Below are 24,715 nucleotides of genomic sequence, written 5' to 3' on the forward strand. Positions count from 1 at the left end.
GATTTTGCAAGTGAGAAATCTGGCTTTGAATGGCTTTAGAATTATGTCTATCAGATAGAGCAGTTGGAGACGATCAACCTGCCATTGATAAAGATCTGAACCCGTCCTTGCTTTTTTCAAGATCTGCCCCTCTCTCAAGCTGGTCAATAATGTCAAGCTGTGATTTATTTTTTTAAGGGGGGAAATAAAACCTGTATTGTTGCTGGGGTCATGCAGGAAAATGTTATCCATGACAGCTGTCAGGAAGAGAGGGAGAGAGTTGCCTGGCTGGCAACAGAATTTCAACTGACTTGTTAACAAACACATTTATGAGAGTCAGGATCCCTGTAGGCTTAGGAGCTCAGGAAGGAATATAGAGCACTGTTCTGGCAAAAGAATAGCTCTCTCTTCACCTGACTGCAAATCTTAACAATCATGTTGAGAGTGAGATTGAAAGAGGAATTGCTTGCTTTCAGCACCTGTCTCTCTACCTTTACATCATCTCCAAGTAAGTTATTTATTCTGCTGCTTAAAGAATGATGCAATAATCGTAACAAATCAATTTCATTAAGGTAGCAGGAAATATTTCCTGAAGAGTAATTCAATTTAGTCTACCGCCAGACTTGGAACAGGTTCACACATACACATACATCCCTTGATCATCAGATTACTTGACACTTGGCCAAATGTGTGAATTACCTCTGCTGAAAAAGTGTTTATCCATCACCACCCTGTTAATAAGTGATTGCTCATTAAGTACATCAGAAGCAGTGAACCCAAGGGGAAGATGGCTGGAATGTCAGTTGCTACCAAAGGAGTGACAGAACTTCTAAAGGTGGGTTGCACAGAAGCAGCATACATTTCTTTCTATGTGTCTCTACTGTAGAAAGTGCAGCAGGGAGAATTGGTTGGGATGGCTACATCCAAAAATGTCTTAGGTTCCCCCCCCCCCCCAGAAAGTAGATTGTGAGCACCTGTAGTATCTTAACAGGAGCAGTGTTTCACAGACTTGGGGCTGCTGTACTGAAAAGTCTTCTCCGAATCATTATTCTAAACATTGTGACTTGAGACACTCGCCTTAACTGGTAAAAAGTACTGTGTGCCATAGATGTCAGTTTGGCTTCAAGTTATAGCAAAGATCAACGAGCCCCTCAATACCTGATACTTTAGGGGCAATCTTTTTTCCTGTTGAGGGGTCGCATGCTTGTGGTAGATGGCGCCAGAGCCATGAACAAAGGGGTTATTGCAAGTTTGGTGAGGGTTTAGGCTGCATGATGCCTGAGCTCCTAATTCCTGGATCCAGCAAGGGCTAACATCTAATGGAGAATCCCACTGTTGAATTAACCAGGCAAGGCCCATAATGGTCCCTAAATAGTGTAAGAAAGAAAGAAGCTTTGTGCCAGAGGGCAAATGGTTGAGCCCTCTGCTTCACCTGCCTGGTAGTGTGAAGGCCAATAGCCAGAAAGTGGCTCCTGGAAAGACCAGAGCCCTTTGTTTGTTTGAAGAACAAACCCATTCCCTTCTTTTTTCATTTCCCCATGGTGCTTCTCAAGGATATCATTTTAAGCAACATACTTGTCAACCACAACGGTGAAACGTACGTGTCACTTTCTTCTTTAAGTTGTTTTCTCCTTGTAGTTCATTAACATTATTTATTACTTGTCCAGATTTCTAGTAGAGTATTCATTCTTTTAGCAATTTGCATTATTTATTGAAATGGCTTGCTCCTACGTGACATCATTTGTAGCAATTATGGGGTTTGGCATAATAGCTACGTGATGCCTCAGATGTCGCGTGGAAATGAATGATGACAAAATCCTGTCCCGGTGGTTAACATTGATGTATTGCCGTGAACTTTAAGATCTCTAATACATTTGATTTTTCCTCATGTTTTCATAATGCTTCAGCACAGAAAGCGACTTTTGGGCTTAGGTCATATTCAAGTCGTAGCATAATGTCTGGCACTTATCTGACATGTGTCTCTGTAGTTCTGTAATTCCAAAGGTGAATTGCTATCAAGTTTCTCCAATAGTTACTAAATTAAAATATAGAGAACAATAGCGACATGAGTAGAACCATTCTGCCTCTTTAAGTCTGATCTTGTGAGCAGCATTCACTGTTCTGCCATCACTGAAATGGGATTCTGATCACTGAATTGAGATCCCCTGGATAGGGGCTCCTGAATAGGGGTGGGGAAGAAATTTGATTCAGTTCACATTGAAAAGAGGAGCTACCTAAAATCACACTTTCCAAACAATAAGAAAACTGAAACACAGCCATCCTTCAACATTCAGATTCCTCCAAATCTTTCAGTGTAGTTCTCTAGCCAAGTATTGTGTCCAAAAATGCATATACTGAGATAAGATGTGCATCATAATGCACATATTGGTGTACATGGCGTACAAATATGCTTTAGATTATGGGACACTGCTTCACAAAATGCAAACCTTAAGGAAGATTGCTTACAAATGTACATATTGGAAGTTCACACTGTAATGCTGATATATTTTTATGAGAACTTATTTTTAATCACAAGCTGATGTGAAAATGTAGAGAACTGAACTGAAGATTGGAAAATGAGAACCTGAGAGAAACCAAACCAGACAAACCAAACCAAACCTACCCATGAATAACTAAATAATAATAATAATAATAATAATAATAATAATAATAATAATAATAATTTATTTGTACCCCGCCCATCTGGCTGGGTTTCCCCAGCCACTCTGGGTGGCTTCCATAAAAACCAAAGATACAGTAAAATATCACAGATTAAAAACTTCCCTGAACAAGGCTGCCCCAGGGATTCTGCAGGTGAGCCATTTGATGCAATTCAAGGTGGTTCAAAACTGAAACCTTTCAGGTGAACATAGGAAGTTGTGTTATACAGAATCAGACCAGTATTGCTGACTCAGACTGGCAGCTCCTCAGGCAGATGCCATTCCCATTGCTGGTGAAATGTGTGATGGGAAGGATGAGAGGAAGAATGAGTGACGTGCAGGAGAGCAAGATGGAATGGCAGGCAGAATGAGAGACGTGGAGAGAGCCAGCTGAGCAGGAGAGTTAGTTGAGCAAGGCTGCATTCAGATGTAGGGTTTATTGTGTGTGTTTGCTGCTTACAGTGCTAGTGCTTCTGTCCTGATTTCCATCATTCTTTTACACTGAAGAACCTTGTTGCCTTAGGAACTGTGGCTTTTTAGTCAATATACCGGCATGCCATGCTAAATTTGAAATATTGGGAAGGAACCATATGCTGGTATACCGGCCCAAATTTTGACAGTGTGAAACTCCTGTGAATAGTGGTGTGTGCTGGTAGATGCAATTTGCCCCCTCCCCATCCTTTTTGTAAGTGACAGTAAGAGGAGAATCTTACTCCTTTCTCTAGCTCAGGAGGTGGTGACAGCTGTATATTTGGGGAAATGTTAGGGGCAGTCTGAACTCAGCGGACCCGCTGAGTGATTTACCCAGTGGCCTCTAGGGGACAAGGCCTTTTCCAGTTTCAGTTTACAGTTTAAACTGAAAACTTAATAAAAAATGTTCAAATAAAAGGCCTTTTCCAAATCTAGTACAGTGGTACCTCAGGTTACAGACGCTTCAGGTTATAGATGCTTCAGTTATAGACGCTTCAGGTTACAGACTCTGCTAACCCAGAAATAGTACCTCGGGTTAACTCAGAAATAGTACCTTGCAGCGGCAGCAGGAGGCCCCATTAGCTAAAGTGGTGTTTCAAGTTAAGAACAGTTTCAGGTTAAGAATGGACCTCCGGAACAAATTAAGTTCTTAACCAGAGGTACTACTGTAGTGTGCTGGGGATTGAGCTAGGGAATAGTTTGCATCAGGCAGTGTGTTGGTTGGCATCTGTTTGTCTCGGGAGACCATGGAAGGGTGCACCTTCAGGGCTGAAGTCAAACTATTGGAGAGTTACAGCACCTGCTTTGGCCGTGAGTGTCAATATGGGAGAGACACAATTCAAGTTACAAGAAAGCAAATTCCGACAAAACACCAGGAAGAACTTTCTGACAGTAAGAGCTGCTTGACAGTCTCCCTCGGGAGGTTGTGGACTCTCCTTTCTTGAAAGTTTTAAGCAGAGACTGGATGGCCATCTGTCATGGATGCTTTAGTTGAGAGTCCTGCATTTCAGGGGGTCGGACTAGATGACCCTTGAAGTCCCTTCCAACTCTACAATTCTGTGATTCTATATTTTGTTGCAGCTGGGCTGGTGAAGGAGTGCAGTTGATCTTTTACTTCCCTTCTTTTCCCTCACCCTCCCCTTTTATGAAGATCACCCGCTCTGAGACCCCACAGCTAATTCTCCCCTGGACTCCTTGCTGGCCCAAGTAGGACCAATTCAGCCAGCTAGCCCTGGGGATTATCTAATTGCTTTTTGATTTTTATTGTTATTCACGTTTTTATATTGTATTTTATGCTGCTTTTATAATTAAGTGTTTTAAATTAGTTGTTAGCCGCCCTGAGCCCGGTTTTTGAACCAGGAAGGGTGGGCCATAAATAAAATTATTATTATTATTATTATTATTATTATTATTATTATTATTATGTGGATGCACCATGACATTTCTCTCTGTGCTCCTCTTAGTCATTCCTCCTCTGGTTGCTGCTGTGGATACATGACCTGATTGTCTCTGCAAGGGATTCCCACATGGTGGGGTAATGTGTGCCATTGATTAACACAATCCTCAGCCTGCTTAAGCATCCATGCTTTCAGTTAATGTAATGCAGCTTTCAGCAACCTGGTGCTCTCTGGCTGCTTTGACTCCAGCTCCCATTAATCCCAGCAAACGCAGCTACACTGGTATAGACAATATGGCCATGCTGACTGGGGCTGATAGCTGTTGTTCAAAATAGTTGAAGGGCACCAGGTTGGCAAAGGCTGAAGGCATGTACCCTCACCCTGAGTTCAGATAGTGAATCCATTTAGATGTATGCAAAGAGGTTGGTCGCTGTCATCTAAAACTCCAAATATAATCACCCGATGATCTGTTTGTTCCCACTCTTTCAAGGGAAGATACAGGAAAGCTGCTAATGAGAGGGCAATTATTTCAGCTGAATGCACTATTTGTTTATAGCTGGTGAAGAAAAACAACAACAACCACCCTAGGTTAACCACACACTCAATGCAGTCTGGCAATTAAACAGTTCAATAGCAATAAAACAATTAGATCACAATGGTGGATTTCCATTTAAAGCTAATTAAAACAGTGTAAAAAGTGATTTGCATTAAGGGAAAACAAATGCAACCATCAATATGCACTATGAATACAAACAATGGCTCTGTATCTTATGGGTTTTTATGCAGTAATAATTTTAAATGTATTTATTTAAATGAATGCTAGCTGTCCTAGTAACATTTCCTCTGCAGCCTTACCATCTCGGGTGAAAATGAAGATGAAGGAAGGCATTCTCTAAAGCAGAGGGCAAAAGAGAGACAGGGCAGCAGGGCACCCAGTTGCTCATCGCATCTTAGCAGTCGTTGATGCCAGAGAATCAATAGGAGCTGGGGAAGAAGGGGAGCAACCACAGGGTGGGGAAGAAGGAAATGCTACACAGGGAGATGGCAAATTAATTCAGGTGAACGTCAAGCACACAAGCCCATTAAAGCTAATCATGTTGAAATTCCATTGACACCACTGAGAGAAAGAACATGCTTCCCCATCCATGGGACTGAAAACTGCATAGTGGGGTAGTGCGCAGGCTTCACATGCGTAGGAAATTGTCTTGCACTGAGATCAGTGGTCCCTCTAGCCAGTATTGTCTATCGACAGGGACTGGCTGGATACTGAGGAGGGGGCACCGGGAGAAGGTGGGGTTGGAGACTGAATTGGAATAAGGGACCAGTGAACTGGGGGAGCCTGTAACAGCTGGAAGACAAGAGTCAGAGGCAGGAGGAGCTGCAGGATTGGAGAGTGAAGGAGAAGAGAGTTCTGCAGCTACTGGGATTTCCCCCAGCCTTGAGGCTTGTATCTGATGTGTGGACGGTCAGTACAGAAGCTGATAGATATGCAGTCATAGTTCTATGTCACATGCTCAAAAATGGTTACCGTTTCCCCACCACCAGGGTGGGAGACTTGCCCACTGCATTTCAGTACGTTAGATTGCTTGTTAGTGACTTGGCTAGGTTAGCTGATATTAAATTGCATCTCTAATATTAGCACTGGCCTCAGTTCTGGGCTAAAAGCACCTTTGGCTACCTATATTGAGTAAATGGGCTGTGGGCACTTGATGAGGCAGTCCTATAGCTAAAGCTAAGCAGCTATGGTCCTTTAAGCTGCCTGGATGGAAGACCACCTGGGAACCTTATGGTCCATCTCTGGCTGTTAAATCATCAGTTTGGAGGTGATAAATGTTTGTTTCTGTTATGAAAAGAGTCACTTGCCGATTTCTGTATATCAGACCTTTATTAAAAGCATACAAACAGGTCAGCCCCTTACACACACACACATACACACACACACACACACACACACACACACACACAAACACACACAAACACTTGATTATCCACAAGTATATATGAATGGTTCATGTAAAAGTGTAAAAAATGAAACTACGTTGCAAATGTAGAAACTGCCTAATGCCCGGGGGTCATATTATTTGTCTGTCTACCCTGTTACACTCAGAACCTTTTCTGACCAGCCGCTCCTGTGCACTTAAATACAAAATCTTTGCCTCTTCCTTGAGACGGAAACATTTCCCGGTACTGGGGAATTTCGTGGTATTCCCACAGTTGCCACTGTGTGGAGATGTTGTGTCATAATCCCATCCAGACTGTGAATATTGCATACGGCTCAAGGCTCAGTTGAATTGTCATTGTCCAAAGTGCTTTTCCTGCCAATTCCATCGTATCATATTCTGAAAAGCTCTGCCTGCATCTTCCTATTGAACCAATATATCTGGTGATACAGAATTTCTTACAAACAGCATGTGGCCTGCAATGTTAGGTGCATTTACCTGGGAGTAAGCACTGAACCCAAGGGGAACTTGCCTCCATGTAAACATGCATAGGATTACATTTATAGCGATTTGCAAGTTGAGGTGCTGTCTGTATTTATCACTTTTGTAAATGGGGTGTCATATTTTTCACACACCCCTCGAAGAATTGATCATTTTTATAAAGTGTGATGGTAGATTGCAAGTATTACCATATATGCATTTCAACCCTGTTTTTCTATCAAGTGGACACTCAGATATCTGTATCAGTTGTGGATTTGCCTTCTTGATTATAATCAAGCAAAGTGTTTTATTTGCTTTGCTTTTCCCCTGGCACAGGTAAGTGGAGGTTGCGTTCAGAATCCAGAGCAGCGGTTCAAGTGATAGGTCTTACTATCTATCCAGGAAGAAAGCAGCATTACGGTCATGACACAACAACAAATAAAACAAAATGTAACAAAGGTGAGAACAAGCAAACCCTTCACAAATATTATTGGGATACTGATATACAGAGGGTGGCAAAGAACAGAGGTAAACCCTCTGCTTTCCTCCCCTCTTCCTCAGCCAGCTCTTTGGAAATCCCTCCCTAGAGAAGCTAGACTGGTTTCCTCCTGGCTGTCCTTCCACCAGCAGCTGAAGATAGTTTTATTCTGACAGGATTTTATGAACTGGCTGTTGTTGTTTTTTAGGAAAAGGCTTTTGAATTATGCTGTATATTAACAGATTTTTTTATACTGTGTTCATTCTATTATAGTTTTATTACTTCTTAAGGATACACAGTAAAAGATTTGCTCATCTTTTAAGATGTAACAATAATCTTTGCTGAAATCAAATTTTTGTGGCAATTGCTGTTATTAAAATGCAAGAAAACAGGGATTTCAGAAGCCGAAAAAGAAGAAAGCAAGAACAACAACACCACCACTCTCCTTTGTCTCCAAAAAAGGTAAAGGGACCCCTGACCATTAGGTCCAGTTGTGACCGACTCTGGGGTTGCGGCACTCATCTTGCTTTACTGGCCGAGGGAGCCGGCATACAGCTTCCGGGTCATGTGGCCAGCATGACTAAGCCACCTCTGGCGAACCAGAGCAGCGCACGGAAACGGCGTTTACCTTCCCGCTGGAGTGGTACCTATTTATCTACTTGCACTTTGACATGCTTTCGAACTGCTAGGTTGGCAGGAGCAGGGACCAAGCAACGGGAGCTCACCCCGTCACGGGGATTCGAACCGCCGACCATCTGATTGGCAAGTCCTAGGCTCTGTGGTTTAACCCACAGCGCCACCCGCGTCCCTTTTGTCTCCAAAAGGAACCCCAAACAAAGAGGTCTTGCAGCATGAGAATTAAAGCTTTAATTGCTCATGTGCTGTTAGCAATAAGAGTGATGCTGGAAAGATTAGAAAGTAGCAATTGCAGTTAAACCACTGCTGATCTGCTAAGATTTCCAAGCCAGGCTAAAAGAAAAGATACAATTTACAGCACCAAAAAGTAACGAAGAACTCTAATACAGGAGAAGCCTACATGACCCCCTCCAGGTGTTATTGGACTACAACTCCCATCAGCCACAGCCAACATGGCCAATGTTCAGGGATTTGGGGAGTTTTTGACCACAACTTCTGGACCGTGTCATATTGCTCTAGTAGAACCAGCAGCAAGATGTTTCCCCTTCTCAGCTTTCAGTTGTCGATTATTTAACACCGCCTCTGTCTAATAACTGAGCTGAACTTAAAAGCATCACAAGAAAGATGTCCCATCCGCAAATGGTTTAAATTGCTCTGCTAGCAAGCATTCCATTGACTCCCCAGAAATGGGAAGGTTGGATACCTGTCTAAAATGGCCTGGGCAGTCATTGCAACCATGATGGTTTCTTTTTTTAAGGAGACAGCTATGCCAAGCTACCACTTAGCATAAATAAAATGAGTTCACACACCAATATATTTTATCTAAAAGGGACAGGCTGCATTTTTCTATAAATAAAAATGAAATGGCCATGCTTTTGATTCATTAGATCCTCTCAAGTCATCTAAGATTAGTTAAGGCTGCAGTGACTGTGTCACAGTATAAACCTATGCATATGCCCTCAGAAACAAACCCCACTGAGTTCAGTGGGGCCTACTTACTGGTAAAGTGCACAGGATTGCCACCACAAACTTTGAGCCTGGCTATTTGATACACTCACCACAGGCTACCAGGCCCATCATGCAGGGGCAGATATACTATGAAACTAATGAAGTTTAAGCTTCAGGGCTCCTAATCCCAGAGGGTTCCCATAAAAGACTTTAGTCCACATTGCTTAAAATTTTGGGGGTCTGGTAGACCCAAATGGAGTCGCACAACTCAGATTGATTAATTTTTGGTTGTATATAGTTCAACAATCACAAAGTTTTGAGAGTCAGTAGCACAGATGTTGTAAAGGTGTGCTGGTCTGTTGTGGAACAACTCCACTGAAGAACGTAACAGTAGCTACCCAGACCTCTTTGCTGGTTCTGAAGGGCCCCCCTTAACAATTCAAGCTTTAGGGCCCCCAAAATGTAGGTCTGCCATTGCCATTATGTCTGTCCAGTTTCAAAAACAACGGAGGAGGGCCAGATGGGGCTCCTATATGGGGAAAGTCCCTCTGGTAGGTGGGAAAGTCGTACAGTTGGGGAGGAATCATTCAACCCACTTTGCCCCATGGCTCTTGTGAGGGGTGGCATATGAGTCTTTGTGTCTAGCATTGGGGAGTAACCCCAGTGGCAGAGATGGGCATTGTATTGGCTCAAAAAAGGGATAGCACTATTTTTAGGAAAAACAATATGGAGTCTTGTGGCACCTTAAGGACACATATATCATGGCATAAGCTTCTGTGCCTCATCAGTTGCATGAAGTGTTATTCTGAGCTACAGGTATATAGACACACATGACCTTTACCTTTACACACATCACAGCAGGCCCTAAACAATGTGATGCCTGTTGGAAAGGACAAGATGGTGCCCCATCCCATGCCCAGAAGCTGACTGGACAGGTAGTTGAATCTTACTTCAACATGGGAGATGAGACAGTATGCTCCACCACATTAGGGAGCATCAGACTAGCTTCGGGAATGTATAACAGGCCATGTGGGGAACATAACTGTTGTCCAACCACTTACCACTTCTCCAGTCCTCCTGCTTGTCTGAGGTGGCCACCTCACTCAGCCTACAGGTAGAGGTTTAGGGGTAAGCAGAATTGTAATAAAATGAGGTCAGATGCAATATCACACAGTATTTCCCTCTGGCCTCACAGTTTGAAAATGCACACATATACCACCATATGTATATGACTGCAATTCATGATCAAGCTTCATGCATCTGATGAAGTGGACTGTAGTCCCATATAAACTTAAAAGGTAAAGGTACCCCTGCCCGTACGGGCCAGTCTTGACAGACTCTAGGGTTGTACGCCCATCTCACTCAAGAGGCCGGGGGCCAGCGCTGTCCGGAGACACTTCCGGGTCACGTGGCCAGCGTGACATCGCTGCTCTGGCGAGCCAGAGCCGCACACGGAAACGTCGTTTACCTTCCCGCTAGTAAGCGGTCCCTATTTATCTACTTGCACCCGGGAGTGCTTTCGAACTGCTAGGTTGGCAGGCGCTGGGACCGAACAACGGGAGCGCACCCCGCCGCAGGGATTCGAACCGCCGACCTTTCGATCGGCAAGCCCTAGGCGCTGAGGCTTTTACCCACAGCGCCACCCGCTGTCCCCCCATATAAACTTAGGCCATAACAAATGTATTTGTCTTTAAGGAGCCACAAGGCTCCTTCTTGTTGTTGCTGTAACAGACTAATATTGCTGCCCCTCTGAATTTTCTTAGTGGTGCCAATGAAGCCCCAGATAGTTGAATAATTTTATTTATTAGTACCTCTTACAATGCATAGCTATGAGGCCATTTAAAAACAGAAGTAGATCTTTGGATTATGATTGAAAGATAGCAGAAATTATGCACCACATAATTGCATAAAGAGCAGATGCAATATGGGGATTGTTAAACAGTTAATAGATTTTGTCTAGCATCTGCTTAAAGGCCTTAACAGCAGGGATATCTATTGCACCACTGACTAAATGCCACTCTTTCCTTCTCTATCTAGTGGGGAGGGAAGATGAGCAGGGACAAAAAATGGGCAGGTAGATTTTTCAGCTTTGCACTCAAAAGAAAATGAGCAGGAAATGGAATTCTTAATTTCCATTTCAGAGAGTCATATATAGACCTTGGCCGTGTCTAAAACGCAAGGCATTCTGATTCTTTTCTGTGCAGTTTTAATTCACAGGTTTGTGTCAAGGTTTTACCTCATGTTACCTGATTCTTCCCTACTTTTGTTTTTAATGTGTGTTTTTCTTTCGCTTGTTTACAGGGACAATCACCTGTGCCCCACCATAAAGCCTTCTTGAAGGCTCAGGGAGCCCTCCCAAACGCTCTGGGGCCACCACCACAATTATACAAGAAACAGACCAGATTTTAAAAAATCCTCACTAACTGGGTTAGGAGACTATAGGCAACACAGCATCATTCACATGCATTTTAATATGTCAGCTTGGATAGTTGAGAGCCAATGTGGCACACAACACAGTGTCTCACATTTTCAAGCTTTCCATCCCACTGGGGCACAGCACATTTGGCAGCCATTTTCTCAAATGATGGTTAATAGAGCCTCTTTACACAGAAGTAAATTCTAGTGAGTTCAAATGGCTTATTTCCAAGTAAATGTGCCAGGAGTGCAGGATAAATAACTTGGGTTTGTTTTGTATTTCCCAGCATTCAGTTGTACCTCTAAAATGTATATTTGGCTTAAAATGGGCTTGCTGCCATTTTCTATTCTACATCAAACATATTCACAACTGATCCATTTCAGATTAAAAGGTGTTTGTGAAAATCTCCTAATTGCAAATGTCATAGCATCACGCTGCCAGACACATACACGGATTCACAGATGTCTGAAACTGTAAACTGCACAGGTCAGATGACTGTAAAAGGAAGCTCAGATCTTTTTACTGCAGAATTCTAGAGGTACCAGTCAGAGAAAAATGTAGGTATGCCCAAATTCTTACTGAAAAACTATTTTAAATTGTCCACCCAAGGCCTTAATCATGGAAAAGGAAAGTAAGGATTCCTTGAGCTCCAATGTTCTGCTTATCAGCATTCATCTTGATTTGCTTGCAAAAAGCTTCTTCTGTAGATAGACTATCTAATGTCTTTATTAAGTATTTGTTTTTATTTGTTTATGGGGTGGTTATATGACAATGAGCATTCATCCTGTTTGCTCTGTGGGGTGTCGACATGTCTCCTCATTAATCATTCACCCCACACTTTTCATATCTCCATCAATTTCCCAATTGCAAACATTTGTGTGTGTGTGTTTTAAATGTGGATTTGTTACACGATGGCAACAGGGTTCTTTAATTCACTAAAATCACACAAACGTTAATTTCAACTATGTGCTTGAATCCCTTCCACAAAATAGTTGGTCTGCAGACACCCTAAAATGTGTGTTCTTGCACAAAGCAGTGCAACCAAAAATTTCCTCGGTTTATGCTTCCCAGCATCTAACACTATGTATGATTTTGCTTTGGAGAAATACGGAAGTGATGCTCTTTATCAGATGGATGGGCAAGGCATTCCTCCTCATGTGTACCTTTTGCAAAGGGGAGGCAGTGCTTGTGGGACAAGCTCATCATAGCAGCCTTGATCATATAATGAGGGAAGGATTGAAGTGGAGAGACCAGGATGTTTCTGCATACTTTAGAAAAGGCATGAAAGCTTAAATGGGGGAATCAACTGAGTGCAGCAGTTACTGTAACAATTAAGATGACATGATGAAAAGAGGGAGCAGAGAGGGTGGGACAGATCATCCACCCCCACAGAATGCCTGCATGGGCAGGTGGCAGTTTTGAGCCACCCCTCCTGCCAGCAGAAGATAATGGAGCTCAGCTACAAAGCTCCAGTGAGACACAGAGGAGTTTGGGTGGGGAGGCAGATGTCTTTTTCTAAAGTTAAGGAAACACAAACAGATTAGCTGACTAAACCAGGTCAAATAGGAAATGGGAGACAATGGATCGTGGAAGCCAAAGCCATGATAGGTGCTGGAAGCAGTGATGCAGAAGATGTAGCTGGTACAGTCCTACATTCATAGCTGCCTTATACTTACTGAGACCATTGGACCATGGGTCTCAGTATAGTTTACAGTGACTAGCAGAGAGTCCTGAACCATAGGGTACCTGGTGGCAAGTCCCACTGGTGTACACGATTCCACTGCAGATGCTAGCACAGGCATCCCCAACCTGCAGCCCTCCAGATGTTTTGGCCTACAACTCCCATGATCCCTAGCTAACAGGACCAGTGGTCAGGGATGATGAGAATTGTAGTCCAAAACATCTGGAGGGCCGAAGATTAGGGATGCCTGTGCTAGCACATAGTCTGGCAGACTCACAGCTCCAAAGTGCAGTGGACCAAAGCCTCTGCAGCCGATCCAAGGGTCAGGGCACCTAGAGGTCAGTCCAGCACAAGCTCAGACCCAAAGAGCTCCCTGGAACATCCAAGCCATGGTCCGGGCAATGTGGGAAGTTGAGCAGAGACAGCCCCTCAGCTCTGTTGACCTTTTATATGTTGCATGCTGATTGGCTTGCATCTGAGCCTGAGGAGGCATGTGACCTTCACCTGCTCCAGCTGAGGAATCACACACCTCCTCCCAGAGCTAGCAAGCCCCACCTGGCCAGCTAGGGAGCTGGGCTGTGGGCCCTTGCCTGCCTCAGCCTCCTGGAGCACCACTCCCACTGCTCCCTACGCCTCAAAGCCTGCTGTGTTCATGGAAACAGGGGCCCCTGCTGCTCTGGTTCCTGTGCACTGACTGCTATCCCTTGGTCATCCTCTGTCACCCTGAGAGTACTTCCCATACCCATACTTCCGGTGGAGCGCGGGACCGAGTCGCAGGCGAGGGCTTTTTCCGCGGAGAAAGCCCAAGCGTTTTTTGGCCGAAAACGGAGGTTTCCAGGGCTGGGAAAGCCTCCCGCTAAATCTCTGGAGGGTGTTCGGAGATCCAGGTACTCGGCGGTGCCGGAGAACAGCTTGCCCGGTCGTCAGGTAGCCTCTTTTCAGTCCTGGAAAGAGGTGAAGAGTACGACGGAGCGAGCAGTCGGCAGACGGGTAGCCATTACAGCGGCCAATTAACGAAGCCCCGAACCTGCTGGTAACAGCGCTCCACTCTCGATATATTGAAATTCGGAGTTGGGAACTAAAGGTAGACTTTGTATTAACCATAAGGAAATTTCCGAAGACTAAAGGAAGAATTCCGAGTGCAGCGTTCCTTTGACATCGTTAAAAAGACGCAGCACGGACGCAGAGCCAAAAGTGAAAGTAAGTTGCTACTAGCGGATACTGTTACCGTCTTCCCTGTAGACCTTTGGAACTCTGCCAAGTTAAGCTAAAAGGGATACTCTTTGAACATTTTTCAAGAAAAAAGAAAAGGGATAATTTAAAGGGAAGCAGAGGGTTTTTTTTTGAAAGAGTAGAGACTCCAATCGTTGTGATAATAGAAAATACTGCGGGATTATTGAACCATATCTCGGTGAAGAAGCCATCTCATAGAGAGAAACTTCCGACGCCATGTTAGGGTGGAACTAAAAGAAACTCCCGGTAGAGTGTTCGAGACAATTTGAAGTTTCCCTGGCTGTCTTCCAGGTGGAAGCCGGGGGTTTCTGAGGGTTTGACTGCCATCGACCTCGTTTGGGCTCTATACATAGATGCTGATAACTAAGGACTGAGCATACGAAACTCCTTAAAGGATTTTTCGAAATTGCCAGCTGCTGAACGACCTGCTGTGCCTTCGCTTGGTGTGCCTTCGTCTGCTATACTGGCTGTGCCTTGCCTGCTGTGTTTATACCCGCTATACCTGCTGTGCTTTGCCTGCTGTGCCTTTGCCTGCTATACAGACGGGCGAACAAAAACTACATAGACATCTCAGGTGACCAAAAACTAAATCTTTGGCACTAAGTGAAAATACAATCTGACTTCTCCCCCAACTTATATTAGGAAACTGCGGACTATATTTGGAGTTAGTAACTAAGGAACTGCTTTTGGGACGATACTTTGGACTATACTGGGGACTACAAATTATAAACCTCTTATTATATTGGGGGTTACAAATTAAAGCAAAAACTACTCCCACGGCCGAGGGGAAATCTTTGAATAAGAATAAGAATAGGAAGGATAGTGCCGAAATACAACTAGCCCTGCAATTTAAGGGGGGCAAGGACAATTATTGAGGGTTTATCCGCAGGGTGTGTCTTATATGATTTGTTAGTCTGGAATATATGGTATATATATCTGGTTAATCTGGTATATATTTAAATAACAACCTCCTTACTTTTAGGTGAGACCCCTCAATCCTGATGGGAGATTGAATAACTGCAGCAATTAGCAGGAAGTATATAGGAATTATTAGGCACAAAACACTGAATATTGTTATTCAAGACAATGTCGCATACACAAAAAAAGGGGGCAGAGGGGGGTACTCCGATAGAAAGGAGAGCCTCAAAGCAGGATACTGAATTTAAAACAGAAATACTAAAGATGTTCGCAGAAATACAACAAAGTGAGAAAAATTTAGAGACAAAATTAGAACAGGTGAATAATAAAATTGGGAAAATGGATAAAAGGATTGAGGAAACAGTCAGTGAACTGAGAGGACAGATTAAAGAGGTTTCAAAGAGAGTGGACGAGGGTTTAAAGAAGACAAAACAGGAAATGAAAGAGATGAAGCGACAGGAAGAAAAAATGAGAGACGAAATTACAGAACTGAACAAAATGCAGGAAGAAATAAAAGATTCGATTGCAATGAACGAATTGAAGCAGAGAGAGGCTAATTTAAGATTGAGGCAAGTGCCGGAAATACAGAATGAAAATATAAAAGAAAGATTGATAAAGGAAATTGCACAGTGGATAGAATTATCGGAGGAAGAAGTGGCAATGACAATACAAAACGCATATAGAATGAAAGTGAAGTCAAATAGACCAAAGAAGTTTCCTGGAGATTGTTTAATAGTATTTAAAGATAGAGAGATGAGGAATCGGATTTTGCAAAGAAATAGAGAGAAGAGACTATATATCGATGGAAACTACATAATTTTATTCAAAGATATTCCGATAAGGCTGCTGAAACGCAGAGAGGCTTACAAACCTCTGGTACAACTGCTTAAGAAAAACAGGATTGAGTTTAGGTGGGAATTTCCGGAAGGTGTCTCGTTTTTTTATAAAGGTGTTAAAAGACGATTGACAAGCCCTGAGGAAATAGGGAAATTTACAAGAAGATACAAAGAGCTGCAACAGGAAGAGGAAGAAGCTAAAGGTGCAGAAGGAAGATCAAAATCAAAGGAAGAACTGGAATTTGGAGAAGAAGAAGAGCAGGCGGAAAGAGAATCAGAAGGAGAACAAGAAGAAGAAGAAGAGGAAGAGACGGAAAGACCTTAAGACAAATTAAAATCAAATAAGATAAAAGGAATGACATTAAAACTATGGAATTGGAACATTAATGGGATGAACGATAAGAAAAAAAGGAATGGAATTGAACATATTCTAAAAAAGAAGAACTTAGATATCATATGCCTCCAAGAAACGCATGTGGCAAAAAAGCATAGGAAAATTCTAATTAATAAAAGGTTAGGCAATGAATTCATATCCTCGGACAAAGAGAAAAAAAGAGGTGTTGTATTATATATTAAGGACAGAATAGAATCCCGACAATTGTTTAAGGATGATGAAGGAAGACTAATAGCGGTTCAAATTAAATGGCAAGGGGAAGAATTGATAATAGTGGGGGTATACGCACCAAATGGAAATAAAACAGATTTCTTCAGAGTTTTAGAGGAGAAACTATTAGAATATATGGACCAAAAAATCATAATAATGGGGGATATGAACGGGGTAGTCTCATTAGACATGGATAGATTAAGGAAATCAAAGAATAAAGAAGGAAAACTACCTAAGACATTTTTTACGATGATTAAGAACTGTAATTTAATTGATATATGGAGATTGAGACACCCCCTGGAGAGACAGTTTACATACCACTCGGAGCCGAACCAATCAATGTCAAGAATAGATCAAATATGGGTATCAAATGAATTAACGTTAAGAACCCAAAAAATTGAAATTCAGGCTAAAGTCATCTCAGACCACAATCCAATAGAAATGGAGTTAAAAGGATTCGAAGAGCGAACTTTTAGGTGGAGGTTGAATGATAACCTCTGGAACGACCAAAAATTTGTGGAAAAAATGCAGAAAAAGTTATCGGAATATTTTCAGGATAATTTAGATAAAGGGACAAAGATAAGTGTGGTATGGGACGCAAGTAAGGCGGTAATGAGGGGCCTACTTATACAGCAAAATGTGTGGAAAAGAAAAAATAAGGAAAAAATGACTAAAGAGATTTTGAGACAGATAATGGATAAGGAACAAAAACTGACTAAAAACCCCAACAATGAGAAGATAAAGCAAGAAATAAAGACTTTACAAACTCAATTTGCAATGTTAATAGATAAGGAGGTTGAATGGAACATAAAGAGATTACGACAGAAAAAATTCGAGTTTGCTAATAAATCAGGAAAATGGCTTGCCTGGTTGGTAAAAAAGACGAAAGAACAAAACATAATTACTAAGATTCAAATAAACGGAGAAGAAACAACAAACCCAAAAGAAATTAGGAGAGGATTTGTGGATTTCTATAGACAACTGTATAGAAATAAAGAAAGAAATAATGGGAAAAAGATAGAGAGATATTTAAAAGAAAAAGGGATGAGGAGGATTCCGACGGACCAAAAAGATCAACTAAATACCCCAATACGAAGAGAAGAGGTAGAAGAAGGGATAAGAGAGTTAAAAAGAGGGAAAGCACCGGGCCCAGATGGGTTCACATCAAGTTATTATAAAGAAATGAAAGATAAGTTGATAACACCATTGACAGAAGTAATGAATGGTATCCTAAAAGAAAGAGACATTCCAAAGACGTGGCAAGAAGCCTTTATAACAATTATTCCTAAACAAGATTCGGACCCAACCCAGGTGAAGAATTATAGACCTATCTCCTTATTGAACACTGATTATAAGATCTTTGCGGGAATCCTGGCTAAAAGACTTAAAAAAATATTAATGAAAATTATACACAAAGATCAAACTGGATTCCTACCGGGTAGGCATATAAGAAACAACACAAGGAATATAGTCAACATTATCGAATATTTGTCTGAAAGATGTGATAAACCAGCAAGCTTAATCTTTGTAGACGCAGAGAAAGCTTTCGATAATGTTACATGGGAGTTTATGTTGAAAAATCTGGAGTTCATGGAGATAGGCAAGGATTTTCTTAATGGTATAAAGGCCATATATACAGAACAAAAAGCGAGACTCATAGTTAATAATGTTATTACTGAAGACATAAAAATATCTAAAGGAACAAGACAGGGATGTCCGCTGTCGCCTCTGTTATTTATAGTGGTTCTGGAAGTTTTGCTTAATGCAATAAGGCAGAACAAGCAGATTAAAGGGGTAACTTTCGGACTAAATGAGTACAAAGTCAAGGCCTACGCAGATGATGTAGCCTTGACAGTAGAAAAACCCAGAGAAAGTATAAAGGTGATCTTAGAGGAGATGGAGGATTTCGGAAATCTAGCAGGATTTAAATTGAATAAGAGTAAGACCAAAATGATAGTTAAAAATATGGATCAAGATCAGATTGAATGCCTTCAGCAGCAAACAGAAATAGAAGTGGCAAAAAAGGTTAAATATTTGGGAATCTGGCTGACCAACAAGAATATTGACTTATACCAAAATAATTATACCCCAGTTTGGAAAGGACTGAAAAAAGATATGGAGGGTTGGGCCAGAATGAAACTATCACTCTGGGGAAGAATATCTATGTTTAAAATGATGGTGCTACCCAAGTTGCTATTCCTATTCCAAACAATACCCATAATAAAAGGTATAAAAGACTTTAAGGATGCTGGATAAAAGAATGGGTAAAGTTAGAGGATAGAGAGCTTTTAGATTTGGAAGGAGTCAGCAACAAATTCGGGTGGCACGCGTACCTATGGTGTGACAAAAAGAGGGTCCATAGGGGATTTAGTACTCATATCTTTAAAGGCCCACTAATTGAGGTATGGGAGAGACATAAGAATATATTGGAACCAAAAACTCCACACTGGCTTTCCCCGTTAGAGATAATTGGCGTAAAGAAGACAAACATGAGAGAAAAGTGGGGAAACTATGGAGAGATGGCTATCAAGGAAGATGGGAAGTGGAAAATAAAATCATATGACCAGGTTAAAACGCTTACATATGATTGGTTGCACTACTTTAGGATAAATGAAATGTTTAAAAAAGAAGTGAAGGAAAGGGGGTATGAGGGAAAAAAATCAGCCTTTCAAAGTGAAGTAATTGACAATGATTGTAAAAATCTATCAAGAATGTATAAAATGCTGCTGGAGGGGGCTAGGAAGGAGGAGGAAATGAAATCCGCGATGGTACAGTGGGAAAGGGACTTTGGATATAATATCCAGCCTGAAGATTGGGAAAGGGTGTGGACAGTAAATATAAAATTCACGGCGTGTACGTTACTCAAGGAAAATATGCTGAAGATGCTCTACAGGTGGTACATAACACCCGTAAAATTGGCAAAGATGTATAAGGTAGACAACAAATGTTGGAAATGTAAACAGAAAGAAGGGACACTGTACCATCAGTGGTGGCTTTGTAAGAAAGTAAAAGGCTTCTGGGAAGAGGTTTATAATGAAATGAAAAAGATACTAAGATACACCTTTGTGAAAAAACCGGAAGCCTTTTTACTAGGTATTATAGGAAAAGATATTAGGAAAAAGGACTGCAAGCTGTTCCAGTATGCGGCAACTGCCGCCAGAATAGTAATTGCTCAGAAGTGGAAACAGGAAGAGAGTCCAAGGATAGAAGAGTGGAGAACAAAGCTGATAGAATACGCGGAGTTGGATAGACTAACCGGGAAAATAAGACATATCAAAGATCAAAAATTTATTGAGGATTGGAAGAAATTTGTGGGGTATCTGGAAAACAACTGTGATGTAAATACAACGCTAGTGGGGTTTAAAGAGGCACTGTAAATAATATGTAAATATTGCTTATTTGAAAGTTAGAAGAATGGGAGAACAAATGGTAATAGGAACAGATGGAATGCGATTCAAAGAGACTATTTCGAATGATTGCCAATGACGTTGTAGGAAGTCCAAAATGTTTTCTTTTTGTTTTCGGATTTATGTATGATTTATTGGAACCTAATAAAATTTTAAAACGCAAAAAAGAAAAAAAAAAGAAAAAAGAGAGTACTTCCCATACCAGCCTCTCCTTCCCCATCCCCAGCTTGCCCCAGTCCTGGCTACACCCCTCTCCAGGATCCCCTTCCTCTTCCCAGCTGTCCTGCCAGTTCATGACACAGAGACTCTTCAAAATTTCAGATCCGAGTCTCCCTCAGCCCTACTTGGAGATGCCAGAGATTGAACCTGGGTTTCTCTATGTGCAGTTATGGCTTCCCTACTGACAAGTTGTGCTTCATGTATCTAGTGCAGTTTGTGTCTGATCAGAGGACACTCCTACAGATGGATTTGAGGATCACCATCCTCACAACCCCCAGCTCACCAGCCGCTGCTGAATGTCCAGGGCAGTTCAGGCCAGGACCCTTGTGGGGTCCAGAAATTCAGAGCATGCTGCTGGTTAAGTTATTCAGAAATTGGTGTTCAGGTGAAGTGAACAATGCCAAATGCTGAAAGACGTGCAGAATGGCAACATAAATTATTTCTGTAAACTGCTGCAAAATGCAGTTGACAAATATCATCTGCCAAAGTCTTTCCAGATGAAGCATGTGAACACTGGTAGGTAAGGGCTCACCTTCACTTCCACTTGTTCAAGTGGTTTTGCCTTGGAAAACTCAATTGTTTTGCCTATTTTCCCTGGAAAACTCAATTGTTGTTTGGGGGAAAGTGGCAGGCCAAATGAGAGTGTGGATGGCTCCTAAGTTCTGAAGCGTCCCATATCCCACCATGGGAGTGACTGGTCAACTTCCCATGATACATCATGGCTTGGACTGCTAAATTCTGTCATCTCTTTCACCCTTTCTTAGTTGACCTGGTTTACTCTACCAGGCTGTTTGCGTTTATGCAACTCAAAAAGACATCTGCCACCAGCCACCCCCCGAAGTTCTCATCTGTGCCTCAGTGGAGTTTTGCCGTTGACTGCTATCCTATTTATATTAATTGAATGCACTGTATTCTCCATACACCACTGATTGGCCTAATTTATTTCAGTCCCTTAAAGGCCTGGGATTTTCCTGTTTGCCCTCGCTGCATTGTTTTTACTCATTTGGCTCCAATTAGCCTCAGCTAACAAAAATACATTATCCTGAGCCTCTCCTTAGCAGTGCTGTTTCTAATGGCACAATTTGTGATTTATTTATTTTTATTTTTAAAGAAGTCTTTAATGTATAGACATTAGAATTAAGTTACATTTCTCTAGTGGGGAAGAGAAATATTAATTGCAAGCACCTGGGGTCCCCCCCATCTTTTAAGAAGAGTTGTGATTTTTAACTTTAACTAATAAACGTTGACAGAATCAGTGAGCTATCAGCACCATGCGTCAGCCCTTTGTGAGGGACAGATCATCCCCCTTGCTTGGTTTGCTGAGGAAGTGCTTGAATTTTAGCACCCAGACTTGGTATATTTTTCAACTATCTTTCAGCACCAGGATGTTGCTGTGGGAAAGAGATGAACTGTCCCTTCTAAGCTACTGGATTGTTTTCCTTAGCTAGCCAGGTGAAAAGGAATTGCATGCCCAGCCGCAGAGTCCCCGCCACCAGGGAGTCTGGCTAACTAGAGAGATGAATGAATGGATACGACAAGTGGCTGGGATTTAAAAGGCCACAGCTTTGCTGATTTCAGGTGTAGGTAAACTTTGGCATAGGCATTGGGCGTGTATCCTTCCCAGTCCCCTGGCATGAGAGGGTCTAATTGTGGAAGAAGGGACCATCACAAAACACAGGTTTATGCAGATGGTGCCAGCCTGCTGTTTATGCCTGGGGAGCGGACCTGAGTGAAGACTGCAACACCAGATTCGCTCCCCAAGCACCACCCCCCAGGCCGCCGCGGATTGGCTGAATTTGAACTGAGGGCCTGGCAGTGCGCACAATGCTCTGTGGCAGCTGCAGATGAGTGGCCACGGCCACAGAAACAGGGCTAGGCTCCGAGGGCGCCATGGCAGGCTGCAACCGCTGCTCACTGCTGAATTGGGTAAGCGGCCATTAAAAGAGAAAGACAATTGCTGAGGCCGTTTGAGGCATCAAAAAAATTGACCCACAAGTTTCCTCTGCTCTGAGGCTGTTCTTCCACATGGCACCACCAAATAGTACATTTGAGTCTCTATTTGTGCCATATTGTGTAATTTAGTTAATGTAAAAAAAATAATAATGCACAGAAGTGTTAAGTGTATATTTTAGCTAATATAGTATACATATCTTGCATTGCACAGCAATTTAAACATGACAACTTTAACTTCACATTGTGTAAAACTTCCCTACTCCTGCCTGTGTTTTGAGTAGAGCTGGATAAATCTGTCAATAATGGCTTCTCTCTGTTTCCCTTCCCCAGTCTTAAGTTCACTTGTCCACATTTCTGCATTAGTTTGCAATTTGTTTTGTGAAGAAAAAGGGAAAAGGTACTCATGAATACTTGTTTGCATTTTAATATAAATGTATCCTGAGACACACGTTTTTGTATGCATTTTGCCTATAACACACATTTTTGCAAACAATTTTCATCAATGTAATACATTTCTGAATGCTTTTTACAGACCAGTGTAAAAATGATATTGATAGCCTATCATTTTAGGATACTATGGTCAATCAGCAGGGTTTTCTCCTAGCATAGAGCATTCGTTAGGGTGTACAAGGCAGGTTCTGTGCCAAAAACAGACTGTAATGGATTCAGATAATCCATATCTTCCAATATGGATTGTGGGTGGATTTTGTAGGGGGTGGGGTGGAGAAGGACTCAGCCTCCAGCGATACTGGAATAAAATGTTGTGTGTACGTAGTCTATAGATGGAAAGTGCTTAGAGAAAAGAGATTTAAGTCAGGGGTGAGGAACCTATGGCTTTTCAGATGCTTTTGGACTCCATCAGCTACAGCTAGCCTTGCCAATGGTTAGGGATTATGGGAGTTGGAGTCCAGATTTCCACCCCTGATTTAAGCAGCAAGATGATTTTCTTCAGTAGCTTAAAAAAAACAGCAACCCTTTGTATGTAGCTAGCATGTAACCTCTGAGACCCACCTTCAGTTCATGTGAAAAACCGTGGTGAGTGGCTGTGGATGCTTCCATGAATGCCACCAGCGGAGGAGAAAAAAGTTTTGCAGTTTTCTTTTCAAAGGGTTTCTGTCACTGTTCTTGCTGAATTGATCATCTTAATGGGATATGTTTGGAAAGGATCCAAATTCTAATTTTGGAAATTGAATTGTTTTAGTGATTAAACAAAGTAACCGAGGGCATCACCCTATTAAATAAGATATTTCATGCATGTGATTAATTGTAATCTCAATGTAAATCCTTTTGATTTAGAGATTAATGTTGATTCTTTGCTTTGAGTTTACTGTCCATTTGTTTTGTTAATTAAAATTAAAGATAGAAGACAGATAGCTGTGGAACCTCTTCAGGTTGTTGATGCCCACTTTATTAAATAGGACATTTCCCATTACTATCCTCAAAAGTAATGGGCTTGGTATAACTATATTAACCTTCCTGGGGAGCAGCATCAATGAACGAGGGAAGTTTGCACTCATTTCTTCTGATTGTAAAGCATGTCACATTTCACATCACTTTAAAAATAACAATAGACAGCCTTTTGGTCTCCAATGCCGTTTTCTTCCTTCAAAAGAAAGCCAATGTGCTTGAAAAATATATCACTTTAACAAAGAGGGTCATTTTCCCCTTGTGCAGCTTAGTTTATGGCTTCCGTATTAAATAGCCATCTAAAGCAACAACAGTTTATTGCAGAATGGTGTGCTGCTTTTTTATTCGCATCGTGTGTTGAAAATCCACCCACTACTGCTACAAAGTGGTTCTGTGATCATGGGGGAAACTGAAAAAATAATAAACTTCAAGCTTATTTTATTTAAAAGTGTATCTGCCTTGCTGGACCAGGCTAAGGCCACTGTTTCAAGCAGTGAGTCCGATGCCTATAGATGCTCACAACAGGGCATGGAAACAACATTCCTTCTGTTCCTTCTGCATACGGCAGTCAGAGATACACTACCCTTATTCATGGAGGTTCTAGTAACCTCTAATGTCTAATAGCTGTTGATGAATCCATGATCCATCCATTTGCAAACCTTCTTTAAAGCCATCTAAAAGGCCATCGTATCATCCTCTGGCAGCCCTGTGACCTTTAATTTTACTGTCAGTTTCACTGAGTGACCATGGAGGCTGGTATTGTAGGGAGGAGTGTTAACTGCTGTCCCTGACCATTGTTTCCATGACATTCATAACTTTGCTAACTCCTATAATGCTCCCCCCAATCGTCTGTGCTTCAAAGCAAAACAAAAGTCCCAAATGTTTCAATCCAAGGAAACTCCCATTATCCAGGACCATTGGGCATGCTGTGGGGAGTCGGAGACCAAACCATCTGGGAGTCACCATGTTGTTGTTGTTGTTGTTTGGTTGTTGTTTATTGAATTTATATACAGTGGTACCTCAGGTTACAGATGCTTCAAGTTACAGACTCC

The sequence above is a fragment of the Podarcis muralis genome, chromosome 4 (genome assembly GCF_964188315.1).
Source record: "Podarcis muralis chromosome 4, rPodMur119.hap1.1, whole genome shotgun sequence".
Classification (NCBI taxonomy): Eukaryota; Metazoa; Chordata; class Lepidosauria; order Squamata; family Lacertidae; genus Podarcis; species Podarcis muralis.